This window comes from Mustela nigripes, chromosome 15 (assembly GCF_022355385.1).
Source record: "Mustela nigripes isolate SB6536 chromosome 15, MUSNIG.SB6536, whole genome shotgun sequence".
In the NCBI taxonomy this organism is placed as follows: Eukaryota; Metazoa; Chordata; class Mammalia; order Carnivora; family Mustelidae; genus Mustela; species Mustela nigripes.
The window spans coordinates 84045105-84068946 of NC_081571.1; the positions used below are offsets into that span (position 1 = coordinate 84045105).

Consider the following 23842-nt stretch of genomic DNA (forward strand, 5'->3'; position numbering starts at 1 on the left):
AGGAAGGACGGGATCCCCGCCAGGGACACGCTGCTGGGGAGGGACGGGGAGCGGGGGCAGGAGTAGGTCACACTCGCGGGAAGTCAGCCCTCCGTCTCCCCTCAAGGAAGCCCTCTTCCCAGGAAGGCTCCTGCCTCCGAAGGGGCACCTCTGTCCGGGAAAGTCAGCGGGGAGCCGTGGCAGCCTGCGCGGACTTGTCTGACTCAGAGGGACAAGGACAGGAGACGACTCAGGCAGGAAGACGTTTCCGGGCTCAGGACTGGCCCCGGAGGCCGGGTGAGCTCCGAGGTCAGGCTGAGGTGGTGCAGATTGGGCTGGTTTCAGGAGTGCCTAGATCTGGCGCACAGGTTTTGAGCGGACTATCCTGCCCGGTATTGCTACTTCAGTAGCCTGCGGGAGGGGAGGGGCACCCTTCGGGCCTATCTGCAAAACAAAAGGCTAAAGAATTAGCCGTGTTTGGTTAGGACTGTGACTAAGGGACTCCCTTCTTCTGGAGGGCAATCCTGGCCTTGACCAACGTCGATTAAGGACAAGTGCACAGGCCCATCCTGGAAGCAGCCAGGGACCGTCCAGCCCCGCCCGCACCCAGACAGGGCTCTGGGTACAGCCGCTGCCGCGTCCCAGACACGGCTTCCCCGGAAAGGCGCGTGTGGGTTCTGTGTCACGACTCTGTCCTCGTTCAGCGTTGGGGGAGAGCGTATCCATCGGCATAAACCCCGCGGTGTTTTATTTCTTGAATATTCAAAGTTGAGGGCATTCTACTGAGCCTTAATGACTCACCACGCACCAACAGCTGGGGAGGCCCGTGGTGGGGCGACAGGGTCCTATATCTGACTACAGACCCTCCACCCTGTAGGGACCCCCAAAGGATGGCCCACTCTACCACCCACACAAGGCTTTCCACGAACCCCCGCAAAGCAGCAGCTAGAAGGAGAGTGCAGGACGGGGAGCGGAAGAACCCGTCCGGCTTCGGCTGAGACGCCTCCGGAGAGCAGCTTTGGGAAAACCGCATTTACAGCTGTTTCCCGCCACCCCCGAAGGACCGATGGCGTTCGCTTCACGGTGGCCTTGCTCGGAACCCGGCTCCTGGCCTGGGAGACGGATGGTTCACCCCATCTCGGTCCTCCTTCGGGAAGGGCAGGTCTGTGCTTCCAAGGGGGTCTGGGTGGGTCCACACCTGACCAGTCCTTTCGCTCCGGAGTCTAAGCGCCATGAGGTCTGTGAAGGACGAGTATCTCTGGTTACTACAGGTCAGGGTGGGGGAGCTCGTTCCCAAAAGAAGTTGTGCAGGTGACATATATTCAGAATCCTTAATGCAATGAGAATAGAAACTTCTTTCTTGATCTTAGTGTGTCACCTTCTATGAGGTCAAAGGAACTTTTCCAACAAATAACGAGAAAAGATCAAAGACAGTAAAAAGAGGCCCGGCATTCGGTCTGCTCTTTGCCGGTGTGTATTTATACACCCGTGCTTTCAGAGGACCCAGCGGAGGCTGGCCCCCTCCTTCCCGCAGCGCCCTGTTCTCCCGCCCCGCGGGCTCCCGTCCCTCCCCGGGCCCCTCCCAGCCGTCCAGCAGCCCTGCACGGGGCCGGCCACCCCCGCCTGGGGTCTCTTCTGGAGGAGCAGTGTTCCGCGGCCAGGCTCGCGTTTGCTCGCGTGAGGCACACGATCTCGCGGAAAGGGGTGTTACAGGGACACGTCACCATGGCTCCCACTGCGATAAAAGTCGACGGTAAATTTCCCCTTGAGCTAGTTTTTCGTAACCAACATACTCACAAAAAACCGTTTTCATATTATGGATTTCTGGACATAACTAAAAATCCTACCTTGAAGGATTTTTACCGTCAACCTGCCTTTGAAGAAATATTTCCTAGTATCTCACGGAACATTTATCGTGAAGAAGGCAGACCGGGTCATCGTCCCCTCGCCCAGAGCTGTAAAGACACGAGGGGTGCCCTGCCTGGAGGCGAGGCTGTCCTTGAGGTGGGCAGGGACGCTGGACGGAAAATGAGGAAGTGATGACTTAACCCCCAGTACCACCTCCTTGTGTGTGTGTTGGGGGGAGGTAATTGGATAACACTGGAGGGCGCCTGGGGGGCTCAGTGGGTCAAGCCTCTGCCTTCGGCTCGGGTCATGGTCTCAGGGTCCTGGGATCGAGCCCTGCAGGCTCTGCTCAGCGGGGAGCTTCTTCCCCTCCTCTCTCTGCTGCCTCTCTGCCTACTTGTGATCTCTTTCTCTCTCTGTCAAATAAATAAAATCTAAAAAAAAACCAAAACAAAAACACTGGAGGCTAAAGGGGAGGAAGCACTGTTTAAAAAAAAAAAAAAAAAGATTTTATTTATCTATTTGACAGAGAGATCACAAGCAGGCAGAGAGGCAGGCAGAGAGAGAGGAGGAAGCAGGCTCCCCGCTGAGCAAAGAGCCCGATGTGGGACTTGATTCCAGCACCCTGAGATCATGACCTGAGCTGAAGGCAGAGGCTTAACCCACTGAGCCACCCAGGCGCCCCAAGGAAGCACTTTTTTGGTTCACAAAGTACTGGGTTTGGCAGGGATGCGGATGTGAAGGGCCAGGCAGAGTAACAGGCCGGAAGCAAGCAGACAGGCCTCGAGGCCGTCCATCCGCCTGAAACCAGGTGCTGGCTGCACTGAGGCCCACCAAGCGATGTCTGTGTGTGACACAGGGATCCACGCTGTCTCCGTTCGGGCTGAGCACTGCTCACAGACGGTGTGGACGGTTCCAGAATACCTCCGGGCTCCGCGGCTAAGGCAGAGATTCCTGCCGGAGCCTGGTCACGGTGGTCGCGGGCCGCCACTGGCGAGAGGGAGCTGGTGGCCCAGCCCGCTGTTCCCGGAGCTGCTGGGCATCTGGGGTCTGGGGTGGGGAGCACGCTGGGCTCAAGGGTCACCGTGGGGCTGGGCGTCCAGCTCCTCCTCCCGTGGATCCTACAGGCAGGGAAGTTTGGCCTCGGGACGCCAGCAGGTGGGCGCCATTCTGGGAACCCAGCCGCTCAGCCCGGCCGGCTCCTGTCCGAGCTCCCAGATCGGCGGAACTAGGCCTCGGGGCACAAACGATCTGCCAGCCGAGCCCGCCTCGGGGTTTGTGTGGCTGAGAGCCGAGAAACGGGGCGATGCACCCCCAGCCCAGGGTGGGAAGGAAGAGAGCCTGCGAGCGCAGGAAACAGCAGTGTCGGGGAGACAGGCCGGGGTCAGGCGTCCGCTGCGCCCTGAGACACCAGCACGCCCAGCCGCGGTGGCGTCCGACCGTTGTCCTTGTCCCTGAGAACCTGCCCGCCGACTGCGTCGAATGCGGCATCTGTTCCGACAGACGGGCTTACCTGACTCCTCCGCCGAGTCCCCGTGAGTTATGAAAGACCCCCTCCAAAATGTCGGCGGTCGTGTAAGTCTCTGAGGAATTTTGGAAGCAAAGTTTCCAGGCTTGCTGTTGTTGAGAAAGGTCATTTACGATCGCTTAGTAAACCCTCAGTCAGGAGGCGGCTCCGACGTCTATCAGTGGGCCGTAGGGTTGAAGGCTGATTGCCAACCCATATCTTAGGGGATTTAGATAAGGGACATTCCCAAAGGGATTTTTATGTGTTAAAGTAAACTTGCAGGGTCCAGGGGGATGGGCTGACACTTGTCTTTGGCCCTTGGCAAAGTGTAAACATCGAGGTATTTGGGTCCCCAGGGTAAGGTCACTCTCCCTGTGTCAAGGACTCGCCAGTAAGCTTCTGCCTTTGTTTCTCACATCAAAGACCACCAAAACCTAATCCCCAGGGGCAGAGGAAGCACACAACGTTGGGCCTCAAGCTTGCGTGCTTGCGTGCCCCGTGTCCCGTGTCCAGACCCCAGCCTGCGTGCCCCGTGTCCTGTGTCCGCTGACAAGGGCACACGGACCCAGACCCTTGATCCCGGCCTCCTCTGCACCTGCCCAACCAGACCGCAAGGGATGTGCTTCCAAAACCAGCTTTTAGGTGATATTTCAATAATTCCAAGCTATCTGCACTCTGGGCCAACTCCAGTTATTTCAGAATCTAGAAACTTCAAAGGAAAGATTGAAAATTTGGAAGCATTACAGAGTACAATAATAGAACATGAGTGACTGAAATGTTTAAGACATGCCACGTTTAACCTGAGGACTGACTGAGCCCGTCCTGAGCGCCCATGCACGGCGGGCTCCAGAGGGTCCTCAGCGCTCAGCTTTCTGATGGGAAGTCGTCGTCTCTCAAAACTGGCCCTTGTGCTTTCCCAAATCTAGCATTTACTTTTTATCCGCTCACCAGTGGCTGCACCTCTGCTCCCGGGGCCGTCACTCTGCAGGCCTCTGGCCCACCCCAGGCTGTTGGTCATTCATTAGGTAGGTCAGCTAATTTGCCAACCCAGAATGAGAAGAGCTGCATTTCTGTTTTGTTGTAAGACTGTGACAGAGCACAAAGAGGCTGCCGCTGCACCGGCCAGAAGCCTTGCCACCTCGCTGAAGTTCAGGCTCAGGTAATATCCCAGGGCAGAGGTCAGCGGCCGGTGCGGGCTGGAGTGGTGCACTTGGGCCCTCCCGTCCCTGCTTCGGGCTCGCAATGGGTGGACAGCGGCCTGCTGGACTGTGCGCTGAGCAAGGGCTTTCCCACTGGAGAATGGGGCTGCGAACAGTGAGCGCTTATGGGCCACTCCCTGTGTCCTAGCGCGTGGGTGCTTGTGAAGACCCTGCGAGGCGCGAACTCTTGCTAACGATTCCAGATGAGGAGACGGGCCGTGCAGCGGGGGCGTGAGTCTCACAGCCCTGAAACCCAGGCTTGCCCCTGTCTGTCCCTCGGGAGGCGGTGGTCAGGCCCCACGGAGTCCTCCGGGCACCTCACTCGGAACCGCGTGAGCTCACGGGGACGGCTAACAAGTGACATCACCTCTGTCAGGCTCTGCTCACCGTCCCCAGCACACTCCCCGGGGGCACCGGTTGGCGGAAGGCTGGTGGTTCAGAGCTGTGGGCGGCAGGGGCCCCAGTGGGACCTCCATCCCCGGGGGCCTCGTCCTCCCTGGGACCCGGAGCTGGCCCTGGTGTCCACAGTGAGGCTGTGCTCGGAGCAGGTTTGCAGGAGCAGGTTTGCAGCCACGGAGCAGGACCGGGCTCTTTCTCAGACCTCGGCCTGGGGGCACCGCTCTCAAGCCACGCTGTTTTCTCCTGCGGGAGCTTCAGATTTTCGCAGAAGCCTGAAGTGTGGGAAAGAGGCAGGAAGGAGAGCGGCCAAACCGTCTGCGCTTGCCTGTCTGCGCGTGCCGCCGCGGGGCCTCACCACCTCGACCTCGGCTCGGAGGGCCCCCGGAGGAGGAGCCTCGGGCCCCGAGCAGGGGTGTCTGGACATAATCGCAGCTTCCTCGGGGCGTGCATGCGACCAGCTCAGGCCCCTGGGCTGCCAGCGCTCCACCGCCACGGGAGCATCGCCCGGGGAACCGCAGGGCCCTGCAGGGCTCGGGTAGGGCAGGGAGAGGCCACGCCTCACGCTCAGGCTATCTCGGGAGACGCGGGAGAGCCGGTAGGGCAGCGGATCCGCTCGGCCGCCCCTGCCCTTGGCTGTGCTCCCGGGATGACCCAGAGGCCCAGGCCCAGAGCCGGCGCAAAGAGGAGTCTGAGTCTCCGTTTCTTCTCCCTGGGGCTCCGGCTCTCACCCCGGGATCTTCCCAAACCAAGCTGGCAGGACTGGCCGCAGGGTCTCGGGGTCGCCCTCCCTCGGCCGCGGGGTCAGTGTGGTGGGCCGGGCTGAAGAGCAGCCCCGTCCGGGAGCATCTGTGCGATTCAAGCAGCCCTGGGGTCGGGGACCCCGACTCCGGGGAGCCCTCGGGCAGTGGTCTTCCACGTTGACAGCTTATCCTCAGTCAGCCCCGGAGACCGGCCGGCCCCGCTGCCACCCTCACCGGATTCCCCCCACGAGGCCAGAGGAGACCCAGGGGGCTCAGACCTTCGTGGGAGCGCTGCTGGGGTGTCCAGCCCTTTAGCCGCTCAGCACATCGAGGGCCCTGTTCAGGGGAGGGAGATTTGGGGGGAGGGGCCCTGAAAGAGCAGAGGGTCCGAGCAGCGGCAAACCCCGCCCCCATCCCTGCCCCCCAGGACCTCGCTTGCCTGTTCTGCCTTTCCTGTTGCTGAGTCAGCGCAAAGCCTGAAAACGCCGTCAGATCAATTCACGATACTTGATGCCCGGCCCTGCGGGCAAGCGGTGCCCGTCCCACCTGGGGCAGGGCCGGGGTCGCCTCAGGACAAGACGGCCCCACGGGCAGGAACCGCGCAGCACAGCCCACCTGCCCAGCGGCCTCCAGGCCTTCCCCCCGGGGCTCAGACCCGAGGCCTCCGTTCTGCCCCTTGAGTTTAGCTCCTTCACCTCTCAAGGTGGTAAAACCCAGATAAATTAATTTTCTTTAAGAATAAACGAGTTGGCGAGGCCTGCTGTTTGCTTTCCCAGGAAGGTTCGGACCCAGCAGTGAGCAGCTGGTCCAGCCCACACTGTGGGTCCCGAGACCTGCACGTCAAGCCCTTTGTCCCAACTGTCTTCCCCGGAACGCCGGTGTCCCTAACAGCTGTGGACACAGAGATGGGGGCTCCTCCGGAGTCGGGGGAGGCAAGCCCGCTGCCCCGCTCTAGAGTCCCGTTCCCTGAGCTCGGGGATCCGCCGAACGGCAGGTTCAGGGTGGCGGTGCCTGGGACAGGGAGGCACAGGCTGAGGAGGGATCCTCTGATCGGAGCCCCAGCTTCTGTTTGGGCAGGTGGGTTACAGACGCTTCTCACATCATCAAAAGTAGTAACTAGGAAGTCACTCCCGTCCACTGGGTGACCCGGTCCATACATCTGAGTGTGGTTACAGAAATAGTTTGGGAACAGATTAACTAAATTAATGAAGTGGTAGAGGGATGAATTGATGACGAGGGGCTCCGCGTTGACAGAACAAGCGTCTTCCTCGCGGCAGTGACATCTGGAAGACGGAGCGAGGACCTCTCACGGGGGCACGGGTTTACAGGCATCGGGAGCCAAAGCCATGCGGCAGGCCTCCTCCCAGAGTGATGCCTGTGGGAGCGACGAGTCACGCCGCAGAAGTCAGAGACGCCCCAGTCCCTGGAGCGTGCTGTCTGTCCCCACACACTCTTTGCTGTCCCCGGGCACCCTTTGTCTGTCCCCGCGTACCTGGGAAGGGGACGCACAGGTCTCCAGGTGCAGGTAAGCCCCTCGAGCTGACTTCCTGGAGGGGCAGGACAGCTCTGGGCTGAGAAAGGCTTGTGTGATCCCAGAGCAAGGACTCAGGGGTGTCTTAATGTTCCTTATAAAGAAACACAATGTTAACCTTGAAAAGTGTAATTCCAAGACCTCTGCTGCCCAGAAACTTGCTGGGGGACGTGGCAGTAATGAGCTCAGCGACCTGGGGCAAGCCGCTTGTCTCTCCCAGCCCTCTCCAGCAATGCGCGGGGATGCCAGCGGACCCTCCCACAGCCCTTCTGGCTGGGACCGCTGCAGCTCTGGCCCTCACGGCTGGTGGCATGCAGGGCTCATTCCCTCGTGCGAATGCAGGGCTCGGTCCCCGGGCCCTGGAAGAGGCTCAGACGCTGCAGCCCCATCTCCGGTGAGACGACCCCCTCTCTCTCTCCTCTGCGTCCACCCAGCCATCACGGACAGGTCTCCAGTGTTCTTCGAGGGGGTGGCCTCTGGTTAACAATACTGTCACCCACCGGTCTAGGAAGATTCATTAGGTAACGTCTGCAAAGGGCCTGAGCTCATCGAAGGAAATGGCTCTATGAATCCAAGGTATTAAAAATAGAAGTGAAACCAGAGGAGGTTTGAACTCAAGGATAAAAATGTCCTGCGCGCTCAATAAGCCGTGCCTCCGGGCAGGGCCGACGCAGTCCGCCGGGCAAGGACAGCGTTCTGAGAAGGGAGGCTGCACGGGGCATTAGAGGCTAGCGGCAGCACGGTGGGTGGAAGCCCACTGTCGGTAAGAGCCAACGCAGGCTGCCGAGGACAGGGTCCCACACCAGGCTGCCCGGCCGCTCGGACAGGCAGGCATGGCAATGTGCCGGGGGGGGAGTGCAGCAGACGGCCACGCCGAGCCGGGAACGGGTCCTAACCCTTCCCAGATCTCAAGCAAGTCACCCTCTCCCTGAGGCTCGCCTTACCAAGGCCAGGTGGACCAGATGACTCCTCGGTCCCCCCGAGTCCTACGGCCTGTCTGCAGGAACGACCTGCTCAAATCCTTTAAGCGCCTGGGGTCCGACTCCCGCTGCTTAGGAGGTGGGAGCCCGCGATGGCCGGGCGCCTGGTCTCTGGAGCAAGGCTGCCTGCTCGCATGTCCGTTTGCTCTTTCAAAATATTTCCCTCAACATCTGATTAGGAATTTTACACTGGGAGAATCTGAATGAGTTGATCGGTGAACACCCACCACCTGGAGTCCATGCGACCCACACTCTGGACTCTCTGTCCATCTGTCCAACTGTCCACTCGCCAATCCGTCGCAGTATTTACACTTTTCAGAATAAAGCGCAGACATCACCGGGCTTCTGCTTCTGCTTCTGCTTCTGCTCAGTGCCGCGGCTTTTAGCGGTGAGGTCTTGGCCCAGTGGATCCGTCCTCGCCCGTCCTCCGCCTGTCAGACGGGCTGTGCGTGGACCAAGCATGTTAACCTTGTGGGGAAGTTACCGGACGCAAAGCACCAAGGGCCGTGGCGTGTGGAAGCGCCGGCAGGTCAAGACGCTGTGGGACTCACACCCTTGCTCCGAAGCAACGGTCTCTACGCCGGCGCTTTCCCAGGAGGACCAGAGTCCCACAAACGGGACGCACAATTACGGAGACACTCACAAAACGGACCCTCCCAACGTGCCCAAGTACCTCGCGGGTAGGTGCTGGGTTTGCCGCCGCTCTGGCTGCCCCGGGGTCGCCCTCGGCCCAGACGGCCCCACGAGGACTGCTCTGAGCCTGCAGGGGAGACAGGGACCTTCACCTCCTGCTCAAGTCGTCTGCTGAGACCTTGCTCCCTGTGTTTCCCATCGTGAATAGTCTCAAACATAGAGGGAACTGGGAAAAAAAAAAAAAAAAAACGACCGCATCGCTAAACTTAACTATTTGCATAATCTTTTCCCCTGATCTGCTCTTACAGGCCTGACAGGCCCCGGCCCGGACGACCTCGGCGTGTGTCTGAAGATGGAGGCTGTTTCCCCGCACAGAGCACGGGTCCCCACGCAGAGTTCCTTAGTACAGCGTGATCTGCGTCCCAGCGGCCTGCGGTTCTAGGGGCCTCGAGACCTATGCACTGTCTTTTGTTCTTCTGTCTCTCCTGCCTCTTCCAGTCCAGAACGACCCCAGCCTTCCCACTCCTTCACTTACACAGCTCGGGCTTTTTGGAGACACGGCCCGTCTTCCCGGAAACGCCCCGGTTCTGCGTTTGTCAGACGGTCCCGCAGCGTCGTCTCCGCCTCCTGCATCTCCTGCGAACAGAGAAGAATCTTTGTTTTAATCCCAAGGGCTGGATATAACAGTGTGTTTTTATTTTTATTTTCTAATATTTGAAGATGTTTCTCCTTCCTCTTCATGGGGAAGGTCAGGGAAGAGCCGACCATGGCCAGCGGCAGGGGGATGGAGGCCTGGTCTGCGTGGGAACCCGCCTGCTCCAGCCGCTGGCGACCAGGTCACCCCTGCAGTTCTCTCTAGGGCATAATTTCCTCTGGCGGTAGCAAGTGTGGGCTCAGGGATCCTGCTAAAAGTTGGTTTCGCTGCAGCTCTGAAGCCTCTGTGACAACACAGTGTGTGCAGTCCAGGAGCCGGCCCCGGCGGAGAAGCAACCAGAACCTCAGTAAATCCGATGCCCCGTTCCTTCCTTCCTTCCTTCTTTTTTTTAAGAAGATTTTCTATCTTTATGTGAGAGAGAGCAGGAACAGGGAGGAGGGGCAGAGGGAGAAGCAGGCTCCCTGCTGAGCAGAGAGCCCGGCCTGGGGCTTGATCCCAGCACCGGGGACCATGACCTGAGCCGCAGACTGACCAGCTGACCCCCAACCCCGCGCCCGGCCCATTTTATCTTCAAGTAGAAAGGAACATCCCTGTAAGCTCGCTCTTCTGTAAACGGTGTGTTTCCCTTTGTTTGTAGCTTGTTTTGTAACGGCAGCTCCGCGTTCTCATCCTCCCCGCCCAGTGACCCTCAAAACAACCAGAAAAGGAACAATGTGTGGGAACTGAAATGACGAGGCTCTGCCGGCTCGACCTTCTCAGCACGGGCTCCATCACTCCTGCAAGTCACTTCACACCTTGACACGTGCTGGGATTTGGTCAGAAGCAGCGACGCCGCCTCGGCGCGTCCGTCTCAGAACACAGACCCTCTTGCATTCGCGAGCGAGACAGCACAGGGTTTGAACGCTGCTTTATCGAAACTTGGAATTGACTTTTCACTAACCCAGTCTTGAACAAAGCTCGAATACAAGCGTGTCCTTTGTTTAGAAACAAGTAAGTGACCCCATTTGGATTAGTCAAGGGTACGGCTCCGCAGGGCTGCCGTCTGCAGGGGAGACGGGGAGACTCTCGGAGCGCCCGTGTGGGCTTGAACCCGCAGCCCGGTGGCGTCCTCGGCCCTGCAGGAGGGCCGCTGCGAGAGGGAGACGGCGGGCTCCGTGACCCGGCCCCGGACAGGGTCGTGCCCCCAGTGCCCTCTGGTTCAGTCTGTGGTGTGGGCAGTGTTCAGAGATGGGGAGTTATAGGACAGCGGCGCAGCCCAAGGCGGAAGTAAATCAAATAATGTTTGCTTGGGGGGTTTCTGCTGCCCTGTCACTGTGCCCCAACCCCCTGAGAACAGGGTCCTCTTCCTCCCTCAGCTGTGTCCGCAGCCCTGACCAGGCCTCCTGCCTCGGGCATCTGCTCTCTGATCTCTGACGTCGGACTGGAAGGACTCTCTGACCGCACGGGCTTGGGCAGTGTCCCCCAAAAGTCGTGTGTGACAGAAGCTGTGAATGGGACTTTATTTGGAAACTTTATTGGGTCTTGGCAGACACAATCAATTAAGAGGAGGCCATACCAGGCTGGGTCCTGACCCGGTGTGACCAGCGTCCTTCGAGGACGAGGGAGATTTGGGCACAGACAGGCCGGGGGTGAAGCCGGGTGAGGACAGAGGCAGAGATGGCAGGGACCCCTTCTGACCTCCTGCCTGAGGGAGCGCACCCTTCTGTGCTCCGCGGTCTGCAGCCACGGGAACCATCTCCGGCATCCTGCAGACCCCGCCCGCCTGGGAGGAAGGGGATGTGGGAGGGGGGCGTCCCCGGGGCTGCGTGTGCACCCCCGTCCCGGCAGGGGCAGTGGCCGGGACCCCAAGAGGCTGGTCCTGAAGCCCAACCAGAGCAACCATGGTGCCCTCCTGAGCGACCGGGGCAAAGCGGGAAATTGTGAGTTGGTTTTTCCTGGTCCCGTTCCCACCCACAAGCCTCCCGGGCTCCCAGCGGGCGGGGGCTTGGCTGGGGGAGGAGGCAGGTGCAGTCAGTAACTCCGAGAAATAGTTCAACAGCTTCTAAAAGGACGGAAAGCTAAATGTGTGGGACCGGTGTTTTGTTTCTTCGGCCAAGCAGAAAGCGCGCTCCTGAAGCGGCCGAGAAAGCCCCACGCGCTGCAGCTCCTGCTCCCGCGGACCGTAGCGGGTCCCGCGTGGGCCCCGTGCGTGCCCACTCCAGGAGGCTCACGGCCCGGCCCTTCGTTCAGAATTCCTCTTCAACAAAGGCCTGGTCAAACGTTCCTCCTTGGAAAGGTGCTCATTTAAGAAGAATTTGCAAATGAAGTAACCCCACGTCCTCTTTAAATACACAGGCAGAAAAGAAAAGAGTGTGTGGGGGACACTTGGGGGCTCAGTGGGTTAAGCCTTTGCCTTTGGCTCAAGTCATGATCCCAGGATCCAGCCGGGAGCCTGCTACCCACCGCCCCCCCGCCTGCCTCTCTACCAACCTGTGATCTCTGTCAAATAAATAAACAAAATCTTTTAAAAACAATAAAAAAACAAAAAGAGAGTGTGTGGAAAGTGTCTCAACCTTTCTCTGAAGGAGAGACGTTTACACAGTCAGCTCCCAGACCCGCAGCGCCCGGCCTTCCGCGGTGGGACGCGAGCGGATTCTTGGGTGACCCGAAATATACTTTTGCTAATGACCTACAGGTTTGGGTTGAATTAAATATTGAAGCGCGCTCCAGAAATATCTACGAGGAAACACACAGCAATATTGTATTGATTGTGGGAGGCTGTTGAATAATTCACCGGCTCCCCTCGGGCTCGAATGTCGTTCGGTCTGTCCCCCAGCGGCACCGGCGCTCGAGCAAGGGCTCAGCGCCCGCGTCTCCAACTAGTGGGACCTGCCGCGTCCCTGCCACCCCGCACCCCCCGGTGAGAGCCCTTCCTGCACGCGCCTTTGTGGGACGGACAGGGCCCGGGGCGCGTATCCCCTCCGCAGGACGACCGTCCCTGGACTGTTCTGGAGCCCGTGGAGCAGCCGCCCCAGGCCTCACCGCACAGCACACGAGCTCGAGGACGCGAGAGAGCCCGGGCCCATCTCTGCGGACTTCACGTCCACGGCTCGGGGCTCCGAACGTCCTCGGAGGTGTGAGCTCGGCTCCGAGGCGGTGGGACGGGAGAGAGCGGCCCCCGTGGGCCCACAGGGGCTAAAACCGGAAGCACCGGCCTCACTGCCGCATCTCCACGTCCTCGCCAAGGTCCAGCCAGAGCCTCACGCGCGTCTGAATCCAGACCCGCAGGAGAGCCGCGACCCCGCCCTCGTCAGCCCCGAGCTCCCCACGGGCCGGGGTGGGGGTGTCTCTTGGGGTCTTCTTACCCGATTCCCACGGGTCTGGTCAGATGACCAGTTTCCTGTTCAGTGGTTCAAGCGATCTCATGTAAAGGATTTGCCAACAGGAAGCGCTCCAGCTGCGCCCTGGGTGTTTTGTGTTTGGCCTCGTCTCCATTACCTTGGCCAGGAGACAGGGGACTTCCTCATTCCGCCGCCGGGCGGAGAGGGACCCGTCCCTCCTTGCTTCCTTTGTGGGCCTCTCGGCAAACACAGCAGGCTAGGGCCGGGACCCGCCTTGCGAGGGACAGGGCGGGCACCGGTGGCCGCTCTCACGGGGATTCGCACGCTGGACAAAGGCGCGGGCCTGGGGGCTGACGGCACCTCCCTCCCGCCTTATTGCGGGAGCTTAGACTAATCCCGCGCTGGGAACCGGGGCGGGCGGCAGGGACCCGCACTCACACCGCGGGGGCGGGGAGGGCGCGCCGGCTCAGTGCGTCCGTCTGTGCTCTTTGCACACACCGTGGCCTCCTCCTGTCTTCGTGGCGGCGGCCCCTGCGCTTGCACCTGAGGGATAACGGAAGGACGCGCGGGACACCATCAGAGGTTCGCCCGGCTAAAAGCAACGCCGGTTTTGTGTGGCCGCAGAACCTCTGAACTCCTGCGGCGAGGCAGGGAGGGCTCTCGGAGCAGCCAGCCTCAGCTTCTGGAAGGTTCTGGGATGCACACTTCCCTCTGGGGGGTCGTCTGCACCACCGTGGCCCCTACCAGCTGCTGTGGGAAAGCCTGGCGGCCGTTACCCCCACCTCACGGGCCTCGGGGGAGAATGAGACGCGTGGGCGGGCTGGAGCCCGCGTCACGGTGACCTGGGGGTCGTCCGCACCCGGCGTCGAGTCGCACTGGCCCTTCGAACCCTCCCCTCCCCACCAACAGACCAGCCCCCAGGCTCGTCCGCGAGAAGCCCTAGCACAGGCGCGGTGGGATTCACAGTTCTCAGCACGGAACGGGACCGTGTCACAGTTTCCCGTGGGCGTCCGTCCCCTCCCAAGTTCAGCTCTGGGTCTGCTCACCCCTGACAAAGTCCCCCCGGGGGCCTCGCGCCCCCTCCTCGGTGCTGAGATTGACTCTGTGCTCGTCTCCGTCTGGTTCAGCCCACGAGGTCCCACGGACTCCTTGTGGCCGTCCACCGTGCTTCGCAGCCCCTCGGTGACCTCAGCCTCCGGCCCCAGCCCATCATGAGATCGCGGGACTATTTCAAGGAGCAAAGAACGAACCAGTGAACGAAACGCCAAGGTAGAACGTGATCGCTCAGAAAAGGTTCCTCCAAACACGGCCAGGTCAAACCTTCTGCACTGCCGAGGCTCCGCGTCCCCATTAGAAGCAGAAGCATGGGACCGATAAGCCCCACTTCTACTCGATCTGGAGCAGCCAGAGTCCAACGCAGGAGAGACAGCACCTCCGAGCTGAGACACGCAAAGGCCACGTGTCCCCAAAACACCATGGGGCCCCTGAGGACTCACATCTGCTGAACAACTCATGCCGTGCGTCCCCCAACTGAAGCCGTCCGGCAGGAGCCCAACCCCTGGGACACGGCAGGTGCCCAGCTGAGCAGGCAGCAGGACACCACCCCAGCCAGGGGATGGCAGAGCCTTGAGTTCAAACTCAGGATCTAACTCTTGGCTCGCTGGAGGGGATCCTCCAGAAGTTCGTGGCCCGCTGTCCGGTCTCTGCTCGGGGAGAATGCTTTTCCCTCTTCCTACCCCAGTCGTGGGCTGGACAGTGGAACTCCTGCCTTTTGTGGTTGTTTTCTTGTTGTTTGGGGTGATGTTTGCAAGGACTGGCTGGTTGAGGGCTTGGCAGAGGGGAAGGCAGGCGGGTGGTGTGGACGGAGCGTCTCCCGGCAACACTGGAGCCTGGCAGGTAAGTCAGAAGACGTTTCTCAAGGAGCCTTGAAATTCCAGGGAGAACCCAAAGGCAAAACTATAGGTCCCGGAGTTGCCTCTGGTCAGCGCGTAAAGCACTTTAGAGTGACCGCTCGGGTCTTACGAGGAAGGAATGAGCCGCCCACGAAGCGGGCGTGGAGTGTTTGCTTTCCCATTTCATGCGGGAGAAGGAGAAACCCAGCGCGATGGGGCTCCGTGCACAAGAGGACCCTGGGACTCTGGGCTCTGGGGTTGGGCTCTGGGGTCAGGATGGATCACGGGGACCCTGTGCTCCCTCCGCCAAGGCCCCGCAGCGTCCGCGGCATGAAACACTCGGGACTCCCCAGGGCTCGAAGTAACTGCTACGCACACTTTTGCCAATCCTCACGGCAACACCTGTCAAGCAGCCTGGAGAGCGTTTAGAACGACGATCGGCATCTTGCCGTCGCAACCTCACACAACCTCCGAGGCTGTGACATCGCCTGTGACTCCCTGTCAGCAGCCCTTCCATGGGGCAGAACGGTCTCGTGCTGAGACCTCAGACCACGTCAGGCGCACGAGGGCCACGGCTGTCACCAGAGGAGAGTCAGGGGGCGGACACGGACACGAAAACCGTGGTCTTTCTCTTGAACATACTTCCTTAGCACTTAGACTGCGAATTCTGTACTATAAGTGGAATTTCTTTTTCTTTTTTTTAATACATTATTTATTTATTTGACAGAGATCACAAGTAGACAGGGAGGCAGGCAGAGAGAGAGGAGGAAGCAGGCTCCCCGCTGAGCAGAGAGCCCGATGCGGGGCTCGATCCCAGGACCCCGAGACCATGACCTGAGCTGAAGGCAGCGGCTTAATCCACTGAGCCACCCAGATGCCCCTGTAAGTGGAATTTCTAAAGAAAGTGTCCAACTTAAAATTTCTTACTTCAACCAGCTCTGCATGGATAATGCATCACGTACCGTCCGTGCTGTGTGTCACGTCTGACTTAGAAGAGGAGAGAGAGAATTTAGTCCGATGAAAGGAAAGGGAAACCTCCTATAGTGTATAGTGTATATACTATATACACTATATAGATCTCAGTCCAGTACTAGAGATCTCCAGTAACAGCAAAATATTACAAGCACTTAGAAAAAAAAAAAAAAAACGGTCCAGGAGAAATTCCTCTTCCCAGTCGATCAGTGCGTGTGTGAAAAACACGGGACGTTGGTGTCGCGCTTCCCTCGGGGACGCGGGTTTGCCGTGTACGACCTGTCCTCCATCCCCGCCCCATGCCAGGCGCTCGGGGCCCCTACTCTCTCCAGCCGTCCAGCAGAATTCTCCTGTAAGAAATATCAGGGAACTTTTAAGAATCTGGCAGAGCTGCTTTAGACATTAAAGATCCGGTATTGTCTTAGAATACAAGGGAATTCCGAGCCCGTAAGCAAGACCGTCTCCAGCTGCGAAGAACCAGGCCTTCGGTGGGAAGCTCATCCCCCGCGGGACGGCCCGGGGCCGCTGCACCACTCCTGGCAGGCCACGGGCAGGTCTGGCCACTGTCATGAGACCCTCCGCCCTGGTCATGGGGACGGAGGGGATGAGGGCTAGAACCGAAGGTGGAGGCCCAGGGCAGCGCCAGCCCAGCGTGTCCGCAGGTGGTGCCCTGCTCCCCCCGCAGAGGAGAGCGGAGCCGACCCAGCACCTTTCCCGGGTGGGTGCAGGGAGCTAGGGCCCAGGATGCGCCCCCTTGGCTGGAGGAAAGCAAGAACAAGAGAAAATCATAAGGAACGACAGAGGAGGAAGAGAGGGGGAGTTTCAAACAAAATATTTAATCATTCGTTTTCATTCTCTTACCTTGAACCTAATTCCAATTGTTTATGTTGAACCATAGTTAATTGCCATTTTTATAGCTACAATGGGTCAGATAAAGGCAATCCCACACCATTCACGGTAACCGATTGTTGGTGCGGCCAGCGCAGGCTCGGGCTCCCGTGCGCCACAGACGCTGGGCCACGGCTCCCCAGAACGGACAGTGAGTACCTCACAGCCGGGGACCGAGGTTCCATGCAGCTGTCCGGAAACCCATGTGTCCACAGAACGCCGTGTGATGCTTTATTAAGTGAGAAAGTAGGTTCCAGCACAGCGTGGAGACAGAGGGAACCACACAGACGTGTGCACACTCACACGCGCGCACATGCCTCGGGGAGCGGGGTTGGGGTTGGTGGAGGCAGACGACGCAGGGGGGAGCTGTTGATACTCACTGGATACCCTCCTGCATCACTTTCCTTTGGGGCTGGTACCTGAAGCCCGGGCGCAGGACAGGGCTTGCAGCTTCCTTCACGCGTGGGAGGACTCCGAGTCTGTTCAAGTCCTCCAAAGCGAAGGGCATCAGCACTCATGTCTCCAAGGGTCTCCCGTTCCGGAGAAAGGAGCCCCCACCCTCTGTAGCCTCTAAGGTCCCCACTCTTCGTCCCGTCATTCAGTTCCGAAACCGCCGTCTCGGGCTCCCCCAGATGCACAAGGCACGACCCCCTTCTCCCGGCTCCCTCATGGACGCAGAACTCAGCCACCCAGGAAGGAGCGTGGGATTCAGAACAGGAGGGGCCGCGTGCCCTCCCCTCCCCGCCAGGACGCCGGGCGCCCCGGTGGGAGGACAGAAGGGGCCAGCCCTCTCTTGACGACCCTCCTGGCCAGAGCATGCTACAGCCGGCGCGAGGGAAAGCCGAGGGCCACCGGGATCCGGACTCACTACAGCACGCCCCACGTGGACTTTCTGAAGAAGCTCCCACGAGTTTCATTTATTTCCAAGGTTCTCTGCTCGGCCCAAGTCCAGTCCAAGAGACACTGAGTGAGCCCCGCGAGGGCAGAGTCTGTTTTGTCCTCGGGAGCCACTGACACCCCCCACCTGCAGATGGCAGACCCTTGGGGGACGTGCGTGGAGGGAGCGCCCTGTCCTGGGGCGGCTGGCGAGGCTGGCGTGGCCACGGGACACCCCTTGCTGGGGCTCCTGGAGTGGGTCTGAAGATGACGCTGCAGCAGAGCCCCTTGGGACCCCGCGCCTGTGTCCCCAAGTCTGCCAGGTCCTCCCACATCTAACGCTGCCCTCAGGGAACAGACTGAGAGACGGGGGTAGGGGGCACACTTGGAGGCTGCCAGAGCTACGGCCAGGCCCGAAGCACCTGGAACACTCCGCCTGGCGAGCTCCGTCTGCCCTAGGCTCTCCGGCTGGGCCCCGAGGAGGGGAGGCTCTGCTCTGCCTCTGCGTGTCCTTTGTTGGGGCGTTTTTCCTTTTCCCCAACAGGACGGGTTGCTCTTGTCGCCTCCTGCCTTCTTCCTCTTGGATGACTTCCGCAGTCCCAGGGAGGAGCCTGTTGTTGTCCGAAGAGGAAGGAAGCAAAGAACCTGAAAAGGCCTCGAGATAAGCTGCACCGCTGAGGCCGAAGGATGGACCTCCAAGGGCTTGTCCGCTTGTCCGCCATGGGACGTGTCTGGGGTTGTGCACCCAACAAGCCGGCTGAGAATGCACACTATAGAAGACTGTTACTTCCAAGTTTTCCGGGTTTAAAAAGGATCTTTTCATTAATATAAAGAAGACTACAGCCAGATGGAACCAGGCCTTTTGTGAATAATGACCAAATGCAACGGAATCATTTTGCATTTTGTGTTTCTGGGAGAAAAACAGAAAGCTCGGATGTTGGTTTGTTCAAATAAGAGGCTCTGGGTAGCGGAGTGGGGATGTCCGAGTCCATGCTTGCCTCCTTACCTTTTCCGAGCGACATTATTCGTGATCAGTGCAGCTCAGACTTGCCACGAGCTCAGTGTGTTACGGACTAGAATTGTCACAGGGATTTCTTACCTTCCCTGTGCAGGGAACAGTCCTCTGCTCTCAGACGCCCTTGTGACGCCCTTCATACCTGCCAGATAAATAGTTTCTAATCCACCTCCTCCGACCATCTTCCCAAGAACCCTACGGAAGATACCGATATTCCCCTGTCGATTGAAAAACTCAAGAGAGCAGGCGATTTGACCAAAGTCAAGGTGGCAATCGGAAGAGGACACGAAACCCTCGGACTCCCTCGGACAGCCACCCTCGAGCAGGCCTGTCCGTGGCCGCGAGCAGGCAGGTTCCCGCAGGCTCTGCCCCAGGGCAGAGGCCAGACTCTGCCAGGCCCTGCCCCCAGCCCTGCGCTCCCAGCCGCCCGAGCCTCACTTCTCCCCCGGGGGCCGTGGAGACACGTCCCCAGCCCAGGCTCGCGGGGGCTGTGAGGTCACTCACGGGGGAGCCCGAGGACGCGTAATGCTCTCGAGGTCTCATTTCCACCCCCGGAGGACAGCTGACGGGTTTGTTTCAAACATTTTCCTGAAATCACGCGTGCATTCTACACCGGTTCTAGGAAATTGTTCTCCGAAGGTGCAGGAATCAGTGTGTAGGGAAACGTCTCCTTGTTCTGTCCCCGGCGCCCCGCGTGCGCGGCCCTGGGTCTGTGCATCGGCGCCCCCACTGACGTGCCTGAGCACAGCAGCTTTCCTTGCTGGGGCTGACATCATGCAGATGCCATTTCCTGCTTCTGTCCGCAGGGCTCTGGGTCGCAGGAAGGGTGTGCTGTGACCCCGGGGCCCACACCCACGCAGGGTGGGAGGAAGGTCTCTCCAGGCTCCGTGACGGACTGTGCTCCGGCTCTGCGACCTCTCGCCTCCCGACCTCACTGTTCTGTCCCCTAACACCCCCACAGTTCTCACATCACACTCCAGAATCCTGTCCTGGCGCCAAGACCCCAGGCCCTCACTAGCGCCAAAGACATGACATTGAGCCGAGACACAGCCGGCAGAAGGGAAGCGCAGGGGGACAGGCCTTAGGTTTTGAGGGGGACTCAGCTTGCTAGGAACTCAGCAGCACAGGTCAACTGATGTCCCCACTGAGTCTCACACTGAGGGGTCTCCCAGGGGATGGACTTCATGCAAAACCAGTAAAGGCCCAGGGTTCCAAGCCCCGTGATCCCGGGGACCCCAGGTGGCTTGACTCAGCGTCGCCCACCACAGCCCCCTTCCCTGCACCTCCAAGGCGGGGTTGCCGGAACCTTCCAGTCCCTACCTGCCCACAGAGAAGCCTCCTGCTAGCCTGGAGGGGCCAGGGCCGAGCCCCGCTGTACTCGGGTACTAACGGCGGCGAGTGCTTCTCGGAAGGCGCCGGAGCGAGGCTCACACCCCGCCTGGGCTTCGCAGCGGACGTGGCGGGAGTGCCCAGGCCCCTGCGTGAAGGTCCAGCCCCGCTGTCCTTCAGGGCACCGGCAAGGGGCTTCCCAAGCCACATCTGCAAACACCAGTGTGCTTCGTGTTTTAGGTTTTTTTCTCTTAAAGTTTGATTTGAAAGAATAAGGTTAAAAGGGATAAACGTTCATTCGTTTTCTCTCCTGGATTAACGGTTTTCCTTCAGAGCTTGACGGGAATTACTCGGAGGGCGGACACGAAGTGGAGCTTTGATAACTCGCTGCCGTGTGGGAAAGAAGAGGGGAGGTGTGCGGAGCTTCTGCTGCTTCTGGTGCGCTCTCGGGTCGCACCCCACCTGGGACCCCACGCACCAGCTCGAGACCACGTAATTCCCACGCGGAAGCAAGAGGGGGCTCAGTCGCTTGAGCTCTGGTCCCGTGCCCGCTCAGGTCAGGATCTCAGGACTGTGAGATGGACCCTGCCCTGGACTCCACGCCCAGCACAGAAGCCGCCCCAGCCTCCCATCCTCTGTCCCGCCCCCGACTCTCTCTGTAGTAAGTAAAGAAAACCTTTAAAAAAACAGAATAAAAGTCGGCTCCGAAGGGAACCTGTCCAATAAGTCAAGGGGACAGACAGCAGTGGTTGTCGTCACCAGTGCCCCTGAGTCTTGGTGACGTTACACCCGCCCCCGTGACCGTAATTTGGCTGGAGGTGACTGCCGGGCCTCTAAGGTGGGCATCCAACCCGAGAGGAAGGCATCCCACACGTCACTCAGGTTCCCGAGGCCACTCATACCGGTGAGGTCACCGCGAGCCCGGGCGTCTCATCCTCAGCCCGAGGGACCTTCTGCACGAGATGATGTCTTCTTGCGGGGGCAGCCGTGTGTCGGGGGCGTTCCGGGGTCCCCCACTGCATGTCAGTAGCACCCCTCCCCAGTCACGGGAGCAGAAACGTCTCCAGGTGTGGCCAAATGTCACCTGAGGGGACACTCGGCCCTGTTGGGAACCACTTACTTACGTTGTCTGAGACCCTCTTTTGGATTCTGTTTAACGCGCCCCGTGAATGTTTTTAGAGAGACTGTGCTGCGCGGGAGCTTGACTTCCTCGGAGCACAGGCCCGGATACTGCGGCGTCGAGAACACAAGCCTTTTCTCATTGTTTGAGGAAATCGGACCCGGGAAAATGCTTCCTTCTCTTCCTTTATTCCATTAGGGTCGGCCTCCATTTGGTGCATGAGCTCAGCCGACGTGAGTTCGGCTCTTTTTTATGTCCCCCCCGGGGGGGAGCCCTTGGGCACCGTCATGAGACCCCACACGTGCCTTTTTGAAGCGTCGGGTTATAGGACACTCAAAATCAGGGTCGATCGATCCATCATAATGAAGACTAAAATGTGATTTTTGGTTCCTTCAGAAACTACTAGAACGTCTCTCAGCTGGTCAGGTAGTCCCTGCGAACAAATGGGCTGGAGAAAACCGTCGCTTGCTCGTTCAAGACTAATTTAGTTGCCTTACTTCTATTATTGAAACCCTGACGGATAATTTGTCGGAGTTAAATATTTATACCAGCAGTGCAAAATTCGATCTCTGCTTTGTGTGCCCAGTGGAGGAGCGCAGTGCGGTCTTGTTTCGTACCAGAAACCGCACGCCAGCCAGCGGCCGCGGACACGTACCGGGAGGGTCTGGTCTTTTTCTGATTTTATTACTGCTTTAAAATGTTAAACCAACTTGTACCAAACGTCTTTAATCAAAAGCACTTTAGCACAAACTTAACTTGCGCATTAAGGAGAGAATGTGATGCTGTAATGTTGACGCCGTAGCGTCTCCACGTTAAAGGGGAAGCTCGGGGGAAGCGTCACCCCCAGATGCAGACACGTCCACGGCCTTATCATGGGGCCCCGTTCCCCCATCTGACTAGAAGGAAGCTGTGGCTCAGAGAAGTTAAGCAACTTGCCACCCACTGCCGTGCCCCGAACGCACGGACGTCGACCACAAAACCAGGGCATGAGGTCCCTCCCCACCCCAGAGATGTGAGCAGGAGAGGCACCGCAGCAAGCAGAAAACCCACCTGGCATCATTGTGTGACAGCAACAGAGGGGAGCACGCGGGCCCCTGATGGCCTTGAAAACAGGCCTAAAGCAGCCGCGGTCCAAATGGAAGGGCCATGAGTCAGACGGCAGAAGCCCAAAGCGGGACGGGGTCTGCGTGCTGCGTTCTCCAAATCCGGAGGCCAGGCCTGAGCCCCCGAGCCCAGAGCACCCCCCATCCCCGGCAAACTCGGTGCGGAGACAGCAGGGACCTGAACGGGACAGAGACGGAGGCAGGAGAAGGGAGAGAAGCCACGATGCCCCGTCAGGAGACACGGAGCCTGCGCCTCTCTCGCGTTGCAACACCCGCAGAATCGGTCAAAGACGGGCCTTCCTGCCAGCAGACCGGATCACTTAGACGAACGGATTCCTAGAAAAGCAGAAAGTATCGAAAATGAAGGAATAGAAACTCTGCATAGACTCGTAATCGTTAGAGATTTAATTAGTCATTCAGACCTTTTCTGCAAAGAAAGACCAGGCTCACGTGGCTGCACCATGAGTTCAACCAAACATGTAAAGAAGAATCAACACTTGACCTTCATAGATGCTTTCTGCAAGAGCGAGCGTGCGAGAGCCGCTTCCCGACTCCTTCCCGGAAGCTGCTATTACTCTGGGACCGGCCAGCTGAGACCGTGACCCCAGGAGAACCGCAAAGCAGAAGCACATAGATCCTCCACGAACGTAAATGCCAGAATCATCAAGAAAACACTCGCAAACCCCGTCCAGCAGCATGGAGTGGGGGTCAAGGCCACGGGCAAGCGGGTGCGCCTCAGGGATGCGGGGCTGGCTCAGCGCGCAAATCACTCACTCGTCGCTTGAATAGGGTAACACGCAAATCCACGGGGTCATCTCAATCGACACGAACAAGCATTTGACAAAATCCAACACCTTTTCATGATTAAAAAAAAAAAGAGAGAGAGAAAGGGGCCCTGAGGGGCTCGGGTGGTTCAGCATCCAACTCCTGATTGCGGCTCGGGTCTCTGACTCAGAGCCCGTGTTGGGCTCCACACCGGCCTACAAAAAACGGGAAGAGAGGGAAGGAAGAAAAGAAAAAACAAACAAACACTTAAGCCAGGAGTAGTAGGAACTGCCTCAGCTTAAGGAGGGCATCTCTGAAGAGCGGCATCTCGCATCATTCCTGCTGGGAAAGTCTGACCCTGTTGGAGACCAGAACCAGACAGAGACGCCCACTCTCGCCGCTTCTAGTCAACATCGCGGCACATGCTCTGGCTATGGCCACTGGCTCACAAAAGAGAAAAAAAAAAAGAAAGAAAGACAGAAGGAAAAGGTATCCATACTAGAAAGGAAGAAGCAAAATGATCTCCCTTTGGCGTGTCTGAGGAATGTCTGATTCGATGATGGGGTCGACGCCGGCAGGAACGCAGGACTGACATGTTGATAATTACTGAAGGTGGCGAGTGGGTATGTTTTTTCCCCTAATTCTACGTATGCTTAAAAATTTATATAATAAAGATTTTAAAAAATCTTAACTGTCACTAACACTGGGAGATATTTTAAAGCAATGAAATATTCCTAGAAATTTCAGAGGGAAAAGGACACCTTTCCCATTCTTCTTGGGGTAGCCCAGTGAGGGTCTCGTCACGAGGGACTCAGGCTACTACTGGGTAACTTGGCACAAGTCGAAATCCACTACTTCGCGCGCACTCCAAGTCCGTCGCCAGGAACCTCGCGGATACACGTACTGGCTCTGATTTGTTGAGAGAAAGCTCAGTGGCTCTGACGACAGACGACTTTGCAAAGATCTGTGTTACCTCCACGGTGCCCCAAGTCACTCTCTCTTAGGAGCGACTCATAGATCTTTCCCTCGCCTTCTTGTCAAACTGACCTGTAACATGACAGAGGTGACGCACCAGGACGCGGCTCACACGTCAC

At 58.8% G+C, this 23842-nt stretch overlaps 1 long non-coding RNA gene across 2 annotated transcripts; it reads right to left on the minus strand.

The window, feature by feature from the left end:
• Positions 1-725: 725 nt before the first annotated feature.
• LOC132002805 (uncharacterized) lies at positions 726-12929 on the minus strand. 2 transcript variants are annotated; one of them, XR_009400020.1, is made up of 4 exons: positions 12813-12929; positions 9349-9449; positions 8854-8940; positions 726-1218 (listed from the first exon to the last, which is right to left on the minus strand). It is a non-coding gene; the product is annotated as an uncharacterized LOC132002805 (long non-coding RNA). The 2 variants fall into 2 exon arrangements; XR_009400019.1 differs by having other exon boundaries at positions 8854-9039.
• Positions 12930-23842: the final 10913 nt, after the last annotated feature.